Source organism: Balaenoptera borealis (assembly GCF_965194805.1).
Source record: "Balaenoptera borealis genome assembly, chromosome: 13".
NCBI lineage: Eukaryota > Metazoa > Chordata > Mammalia > Artiodactyla > Balaenopteridae > Balaenoptera > Balaenoptera borealis.
Genome location: NC_138870.1, coordinates 21,389,570 through 21,399,241, shown reverse-complemented (window position 1 = coordinate 21,399,241; position 9,672 = coordinate 21,389,570). Strand labels below are relative to the sequence as shown.

The window sequence follows — 9,672 nt, the reverse complement described above, 5'->3', positions numbered from 1 at the left end:
ACAAAGACAAAATAAAGACTTTTTCAAACATGCAGAACCTAAAATAATTCATCATCAGCAGACCTGCCTTATAAGAAATGTTAAAAGAAATTCTTCAGGCAGAAGGAAGGGGATACTTGATGGAAAGTTGGATTTATACAGGCACAAATGCCACCAGAAATAGATTAGTTAATAAATTTTTTCTCACTTTTGAAATTACATTAAAAGCTAATGGGGGGGGGCTTCCCTGGTGGCGCAGTGGTTAAGAATCTGCCTGCCAATGCAGGGGACACGGGTTCAAGCTCTGGTCCGGGAAGATCCCACATGCCACGGAGCAACTAAGCCCGTGTGCCACAACTACTGAAGCTCACGTGCCACAACTACTGAAGCCCCCACACCTAGAGCCCGTGCTCTGCAACAAGAGAAGCCACCGGGATGAGAAGCCCATGCACTGCAAGAAGAGTAGCCCCCGCCTGCCGCAACTAGAGAAAGCCAGCGCGCAGCAATAAAGAACCAATGCAGCCAAAAATAAAAATAAATAAAAAAAAAAAAGAAAAACACTAATGGGGGACTTCCCTGGTGGTCAAGAATCCGTCCTGCATTGCAGGGGACGCCAGTTCAATCCCTGGCTGGGGAACTAAGATCCCACATGCTGAGGGGCAACTAAGCCCACGCGCCACAACTAGAGAGAAGCCTACGCACTACAACGAAAAGCCCACGTGCAGCAACTGAGACCCAATGCAACCAATAAATAAAGAAATAAATATTTTTTTTAAAGAGCTAGTGGGATGCAAACTATTATATATAGAATGGATAAACAACAAAGTCCTAGTGTATAGCACAGGGAACTATATTCAATATCTTGTGATAAACCATAGTGGAAAAGAATATAAAAAAGTGTGTATATATGTATAACTGAATCACTTTGCTGTACAGCAGAAATGAACACAACATTGTAAATCAACTATAGTTCAATGAAAAAAAAAGCTAATTGGTTGTTCAACGTCAAAATAACTATATATGCAGAAGAAAAATATATGTTCACAACAGCACAAAAGCCCAGAAACTCAAAGTAGAAGCCTGATTTTTGAAATGGTATAATACAACTTAAAAATAGACAGTGATTAATTAAAGATGTATACTATAAGCCCTAAAATAATCAATAAAAACAAAATAAAACAGAATAGAACAGCAAGAAAAAAAGGTAAAACTAATAAGCAACATAGGATATAAGATGGAATCACGATAAATATTCACTTAACCCCCAAAAAATCAGAAAAATAGGAGACAAAGAACACAGAAAAGATGGGACAAATAGAAAATTAACAGGAAGATGGTAGATTTAAACACAACCATATTCAGAATCACAATATGTAAATGATCTCATCACTCCAATTAAAGGGCAGAGATTATCAGATGGATAAAAAGGGAGATCCAAATGATGTGCCATAATAACCTGGATATGGAAAACATGAAGACAAAGGAGAATTCATAGATAGAAATAAGGTTTTCATTAAGCTTTATTTAACAAATATTTAGTGAGGGCTAACTATATGTCAGACACTCTTTTAATACAGGAGTCAAGACGTTAAGGGATTGATAAGGTTGAAGAACAGGTTTACTGTGTGGAACTGAGAAAAGTAGAAGGATGGTAAGTTTTGTTTGGAGAATAATATTTTAATCAAAATTTTAGAGGCTCTGGGAGGTGGCAAAGTCTAGTTCAGTTGTGTCAAGCTTCAGTATGTATAATAATGGCTCAGATGGTGTTCCGGCCTTACACCTACTCCCCCTCCCAGGAGTTGGGATTCAGTAGATCTGGGATCGGGTCTGGAGTGAATATCTTTAAACGAAGTCAATGTTATAGCTATGTACACGGGTGGCTTATTTAGAGTATAGATAAAGATTATCCAGATCCTAGGGTGTCAGTCCCATTAGATGACCTAAGATAATGACAAGGTTTTGAATGGAGAGGAAACTTGTGAACCATGCAAGGAAATCTTCAGGCTTTTTGAAATGAATAGTCTAAGCAGGCGTAAATGATATTGTTGAGAAGACATACAAGAGTGGCTTGAACCTAAGTTGATGTACTCTAAGCAAGACCTTCCGAACTGCCAATAAATTGGTTTGCCTAAAGTAGAGGGTATTTGGGGAATTCCCTGGAGGTCCAGTGGTTAGGACTCCACTCTTTGACTGCAGGGGACCCAGGTTAGATCCCTGGTCGGGGAACTAGGATCCCACAAGCCACGCAGCATGGCAAAGATAATAATAAAATAAAGTAGAGAGTATTTGGGCAGTGGTGATTTAGTGAAAGGTGCTTTATGTTGTAGAAAAACATCCCACAGAATATAAAAAACAAAACGAAACAAATTAGAAGAGAGAAATTAAAGGTAATAATGATAGTTAATATTTACTGAGCATTTACTATGTGGTAGGCACTATTCTAATTACGTGTATTAGCACTTTTGATCCTCATGAAAACCATAGAATTTTTAATTCCCATTTTATAGGTAAGAGAGATGACATCAAGACAGGTTAATATGTTCAAATGTCACCCAGATATCAGTTAAGAAGCTAATGTCCAGCTAAGAGATGATGAGGGATTGAACTAAGGCATTCTAATGAGTATGAAGAGCAAAAGACAAATTTGAGAAATAATAAAGAAAAACGTTTGTAGAAATTATAAATGATGAAACTGGCAGAGAGTGAAGGAAAAGTAGGATCTAAAGTTGACTTGGCTATCGTTTGGGTTACTAGTTAAACAGTACTGTTATTAAGAAAGATAGGAAATACAAGAGGAACCCACCAAGCATGCAGCATATGGTAGGCAAGTGTGTGTGTGTGTGTGTGTGTGTGTGTGTGTGTGTGTGTGTGTGTGTTTACTGAGAAAAGGATTTGGGAGTAAATATATTGAAAAAGTTCATTATACATAAGATAAAAATTTCCTACTGAGTTGGAGATATCTTTGGTTCCAATATGTGGGAATGTACATCCGAAATATGAGTAAAGAGTTCTTGAAGCAGGTGGCACCGGAGTATAGGTGTTATTGAAGCCAAGGAATGTTTTCAACAGTAGTAATAAAATAGAGGCAATAGAGGCAAAGCAATAAAGACATTTAATTATCTCATATAACACAAATTTTGAAGGTAGGTGATTCCACCTTTGGCAAGCTAGCTCAGTGACGTTATGGACAGCCCAGGCACTCTCTCTCTCTCTCTCTCTCTCTCTCTCTACTTTGCCGTCCTCAATATATTGGTTTTGGACCTTGGGCTTGTCATTCATGGTTGCAGGATGGCTATTGGCAGCTCCCTGAAACATGATCTATAAACAGTATTTAAAATAAGAAGGCACCAGCAAGGACTCCTTGCCCGACTTTTTTTTTTCCAATCAGAAGGTGAAATCCCTAGAAGCCCCTCTGATGACTTCCCCTTAAGTCTCACTGGTTAGAACTTGATTCCTTGAGCCTCTCTAGCTCAAGAGTGTGGGAAAATAGGTATATTGCAAAATAAAATGAGATTGTCATTACTCCCTTAGATTATCATTCTCCCCCCAAGACTAGTCATATTCTGTGCCACCACCCTAAAAAAAAATCAGGGTTTTGTTAGGAGAAGAAAGGGAAGAAAAATGCCCTTTTGGGAGATTAGTAGCAGCATCAGCCAAAGAGTAGATGAACTCACCCATGGAGCACATTTAAAATGAATGAGAAAAAATTTGAGGATAGAGGATAAAACCCAGAGGGAGAACAGTATCTAAAAAGAGGTAGAAGAACAGTATCTTTTAAGAGGTAGAAGAGGACAGAAAGGGACTGAGAAGGCATAGACTGAAAGGCAGTCACTGGGCTAACACCATAGTTATTACAGAGATGACGGTTCCCTGTCTTCACAGAGTGTGCCCTACAGAAAGGCAGCTAAGACTCAGACACCGAAATGGCACAAAAGTTGATATGGGTCTATAACTAGGATTTCTCAACTTTGGCCTCATTGACACTTTGGGCCAGATAATTCTTTGTTGTAGAATTTCTCAACTTTGGCCTCATTGACACTTTGGGCCAGATAATTCTTTGTTGCCAAATAATTCTTGGGGGGAGGGTGAAGGTTGTCTTGTGTTTTGTAAAATGTTAGGCAGCATCTCTGGTCTCTACCCACTAGATACCAGTAGCAATTCTCCCCACTTCCCTTATTCCCCATCTCTGCTCTCAGCTGAGAACCACTAGTCTACATAGCAAGGACACACCTCAGGAAAGACTCCAGAGGGACAATAGTTGTTGAAATGGATCTTGAAGATTGGATGTCATTTAGGCAAAGTTGGGGGGGAAAGAAATTTCAAGGAACATTGTGCAGAAACAATGATGGAAGATTTCAAGTGTGCTTGCCTAGTACTCTGGCCTGGCTCATATGAGAGCGTGTGAGTGCAAGTTATATTCTTTAGAGTAGGGAAAAGTCTAATCAGAACCAAGGGTTAGGAAGATTACTTGCCATCTGTGTATTTGGTGAATTGTGGCAAGGAGAGATTAAAGGCAGAAATAACAGTAATCCAAGGGGAAGATATAATAAATGACTAAATCAGGGCAGTGAGAGTGGGAACAGGAAGGGCTCCACTATGAGAGATCTTGTGAAAATAGAACTGGGAAGACTTGGTGATTGGCTGTGAAAGGCTCATGTCTTTCCTTCCTACTTTAAGTGCTATTTATGAAGACATGAACTATATTAAAATTTGGAGCCTGGATGACTGGGAGAATGTCGATGGCATCAGCAGAGAGAAGGAAGACAGCAGGACAAGCAGGATTAAGAAGGAAGATTATGTGCTTGGATTTGGACTAATTGGCCTTGAAATAATAGTGATGAACCAGATATGGACCTTTGGAAATAAAGTCTGGAAATCAGAAGAGAGATTAGAACTAGAGGCATAGCTTTGGAGATGATCAGACTAGAAGTGACAATTGAGATACCTAGGAACAGAGTATCAGGGTCACGTAGAAGTGGGATGACTACCTTGCCTACATCTGGAAGGCATGAGAAGAAAGAAGTATGATCATAATTAGGGGGAAAGGACCTGGCAGAGAGACTAGAGAGGGTCCAGAATAGCATAGTATCATGGAAGGGAAGAGTTTCAAGGAAAAAGTAGCCAACTTTGTGAGTCAGGGTGGGAAGTGTCCTGAGAGTTTATAGCAGAAAGATTTACAACATCCTTTCAAGACAAATGGGTATTAACTTATTTTCAAAGAATTCAGAAGAAAGATTCCATAAATCCCCCCTTGGAATTCTTTTCTTGGTTAAGATGTGTTTTTAATATTCTAACATTTCTTTTCTTGCACCTTCAGTCTATATCCTTCACTTATTCCTTACGGAAAATGAATGGCTGTTACTTATTCTAAGGTGATCGGGATTGCAGGATTCATAGGAGATCTGTGTGGAGCACACAGAGTGGGTCTCCAGTGATGGGGACCGTACATGTAGTAACTCGCTTCTCTCTTAAAACATACCTCCAAGGTAGGTGCTCTTTTCCTTATATTAGTGATTTTAAAAAATTAAACTGAGTTTCCAAGAGATTAAATAATTTGTGAAAGGTTGTACATTATAAATTTAGTGAAACTGGGGATACAAATTCAGGTCTGCTTCTAAAGCCAGTGCTTTCCCCTAATTTGTGCCACCCTTTTGTTTGATGATCGTTTATTAAATAGGGTCTTAGTCTTCTCTTAACTTAGAGATTATTATAGGGTTGGGCTTGAGTCTGTTTGCTCCATGAGGGGCATGAATAAAGAATCATATCAAAAGAAAGTACGAAGGAGTTGTAAAACTCTTATCTCTTTTTTTTTTTTTTCCTTGTCCTGGGATAGTTGACCCAAAGATTACTGATTTATTTAGGAACGGTTGAATGTGGGAGTTACAACATCCTCCATGTTCCATAAGAAATCCATGTTGAGCCCTTTCTGTCTTTGGATATCAGTACCTGTGGGCACACAAGATCATCCAACTTGGTACGCACCCCCACTTTTTTTTTTAATTTTTATTTATTTATTTATTTATTTATGGCTGTGTTGGGCCTTCGTTACTGTGTGAGGGCTTTCTCTAGCTGCGGCAAGTGGGGGCCACTCTTCATCGCGGTGTGCGGGCCTCTCACTATCGTGGCTTCTCTTGTTGCGGAGCACAGGCTCCAGACACGCAGGCTCAGTAGTTGTGGCTCACGGGCCCAGTTGCTCTGCGGCATGTGGGATCATCCCAGACCAGGGCTCGAACCCGTGTCCCCTGCATTAGCAGGCAGATTCTCAACCACTGCGCCACCAGGGAAGCCCCGCACCCCCACTTTTGATGGGGGTGGCCAACCCTCTCTGATACAGTGAGTCTAATTTTGCATGGGAATTAGATTCTACTATGTATAGAATCTAATTGTTTTTCTATACTTATTATTCTTCTAGTGTAACAAGGCTAAAAGTAAATCCATTGAGTTCAATTTTTCCTGGAAAATTTCTTAAATTTCCCATAAAGTATAGTATAAATGAATTTTGAGTATTGAACTTGGTGTGTGTGTGTGTGTGTGTGTGTGTGTGTGTGTGTATACATATATAATGGTTGCAAGTATTATAGGAAATATAAAAAAGATAAAACCTTGCAGTAACATTCATTCTGGGATAGAGAGAAAGAGAAGAATAGAATTTTTTTCTGAGTTTGTAGAGTAGAATTTTAGAGTAGATGTCCCTTTACTCTTTATGACAGAAAGGATCATTGCCTTCTGCTAATTCTCTTAAACCACATCCCAGGAATTGAGAAAATGTGACTTTCCCTTCCTCTAGAGAAGAATTAATAAGATACAGGAGAGAAATTCTGCAGGTACATAGTTGGCATATAATTTTCATAATGAATACAACAATAGATAACAGACTTTTTTTGTTTGTTTTTTTGGCCACGAGGCACGTGAGATCTTAGTTCCCTGACCAGGAATTGAACCTGCGCCCCCTGCAGTGGAAGCATGAAACCTTAACCACTGGACCGCCAGGGAAGTCCCAATAAGAGACTTTTTAAAAAATAAATTTATTAATTTAATTTATTTATTATTTTGGGCTGCATTGGGTCTTCGTTGCTGCACGTGGGCTTTCTCTAGTTGCAGCGAGAGGGCTCCTACTGCGATGGCTTCTCTTGTTTCGGAGCACGGGCTCTAGGCGCACGGGCTTCAGTAGTTGTGACCCACGGGCTCAGTAGTTGTGGTGCGCAGGCTCTAGAGCGCAGGCTCAGTAGTTGTGGTGCACGAGCTTAATTGCTCTGAGGCATGTGGGATCTTTCGGACCAGGGATCGAACCCGTGTCCCCTGCATTGGCAGGTGGATTCTTTTTTTTTTTTTTTTTTTTTTTTTTAGTAAAATGAAATTTATTTAAAAAATATCTTAGGAAGCTGCAGAATTGCTAATGAATGCTTCTTGATAAGCTTGCAGTGTTAATTCTATATATGCTCCCTTCTGTGCTTCTGTTTCTGCAAAGACCTTAACTAAATGTAATCCCTCAGCAGCCTGCTCTTTGGCCTCTTGAGCTGACTGGCCATCTGGATGGAGGATGTGATAGAGCTGGACCAAGCTGGTGGCATCATCGACTAAATCTCTCTGAATCTGGTCAATCAGTAAACCATCAATCTTTTTCTTATTTACAAAATACCAAGCCATTCCACCGAAGTGTCTTGTTGAACGTAAAAGGTCATACTTTCCATATTTATCTATATCTTCGTAGGTCTGATGATGAATTTTGATATACTCAGCAGAATCTGGCTCAAACTGGGCAACGCAGAGATTGAGGACATCAACATGCCGGTCCTGGCTGTACATGGTCTGAAGATTTTCTTCCTTGAAAATTACTGGTGTTAAAATTCTACGACCTTCTTTTGGGAAATAAATTTGAATCATCCGGTCCCTTTCTTCCCAAGAGGCTTTGCGTAGTGTGCCACTTGGTTCTCTGACGACAATAAAACGCTCCCAGTGTGGTATGCTATATGATATATCAGTAAACACGTATTTGGCTGTTTCTGTTCCTTCCAAAATCTTATCTTCAGCTAACACGTCATTTATTGGTGCTCGCTCTTCCAGAACTGGTGGCATTTTTAATCGGACTTTAGCCGCCTCGACTGCCTGTCTTGTAGCCTCTTCCAGCTGTGCTTGGGTCATTAGCTTATAAGTTGGTGGCTTCACTTCTTGTATAGCTGGCTTAAAAATCTTCCGCAAATCTAAGCCTGTCATCTTGATGAGTATGCTTTGGACTTCCTCATCCATAAAGGTAGGTTTCTTGATCTTTGAGCTACCAGATTCCGCCTCGGAGCCGAGCCCATGGCATGGCGTTCCCGCCCCGCAGACCCCGGGCAAAGGCTGGAACAGGGAACCGGGCCGGGGCCGAGGGCGGGCCCGGAAACAGACCCGCCAGGTGACCCGAGAACCTGCCTGCAAGGTGAACAGCGACACAGACGATCTGGCAGGTGGATTCTTAATCACTGCACCACCAGGGAAGTCCTCCAGTAACAGACTTTTCAATGACAGTGATGACAAAATGGAGCTGGGCTGTCTGGGACTTTGAAATCAATCTCAAAGTTAGTGTCTCTGGGAACTGTTAGAAATTCTGTCTCTTCTTCGAGTTCAGAAAAACACAGACACACAAAAACAAAACAAACAAAAAGCCCACTGCCTATGGATAAAGATGTGGAATACATCAAATTTGAAGAATGCAATTTCCTTTAATATCTTTTTTTTTTAAAATAAATTTATTTATTTATTTATGGCTGTCTTGGGTCTTCGTTTCTGTGCAAGGGCTTTCTCCAGTTGTGGCAAGTGGGGGCCACTCTTCATCGCGGTGCACGGGCCTCTCACTATCGCGGCCTCTCTTGTCGTGGAGCACAGGCTCCAGACGCGCAGGCTCAGTAATTGTGGCTCACGGGCCCAGTTGCTCTGCGGCATGTGGGATCTTCCCAGACCAGGGCTCGAACCCGTGTCCCGTGCATTGGCAGGCAGATTCTCAACCACTGCACCACCAGGGAAGCCCCCTTTAATATCTTTTAACTGTGACTTTCTTGAAGTGTAGCGCCACTGACAGCATAACAATCTTGGCTGATGATGACCCTCTTCATTTGGGAAACAGCATTTTTGGTGTCCAGGAGGGAAGTTTGGGGACTGTTTGCATGTTGCAATGAGGGACCTCTGTGGGACACTCCTCTCAACACCAGAGGGAAATGGGAGAACAGACAGAGCCATAGAGAGATTGTTCTCATGTTCTTCTGTAGATGTTAATTCCCACAAGTCCTCTTTCGCTTTACTTCTAGCTTCCCTTCAAGCTCTTTGCCTTTATACCACCTTCCCTCTTCCTTTGTTGCTTACATAGGAAAGTCATTGGATCTAGAAGTCATTGCCAGGCATGGTTCAGAATTTACTCATTAATTCATTCAGGTCTATCACCCCATCAGTCTCTATCCCTTTACCATGGTTTATTTATCCCCATAAAATTTTCTACTTGCCACCTGATTTTTAAAAAATAACACCTTTATTGAGATGTAATTCACTTCGTACAATTGACCTATTTAAAGAGTCTAATTCTATTTTATTGTATTCACAGAGTTGTGCAACCATCACCACAAATGAATTTTAGAACATTTTAATCATCCCCCCAAAAAACCCTGTACACATTAGCAGCGACTCTCTACTCCCTCCTCTCCCTAGATTGGCAACAACGAT

General features: G+C 40.9%; 1 pseudogene across 1 annotated transcript; it reads right to left on the bottom strand.

Annotated features, from left to right (window-relative positions):
* Nucleotides 1–7,310: 7,310 nt before the first annotated feature.
* LOC309609668 (small ribosomal subunit protein mS22 pseudogene) lies at nucleotides 7,311–9,347 on the bottom strand (annotated as a pseudogene). Its single transcript has 2 exons — nucleotides 9,319–9,347; nucleotides 7,311–8,473 (listed from the first exon to the last, which is right to left on the bottom strand). The product of its transcript is annotated as a small ribosomal subunit protein mS22 pseudogene (transcript).
* Nucleotides 9,348–9,672: the final 325 nt, after the last annotated feature.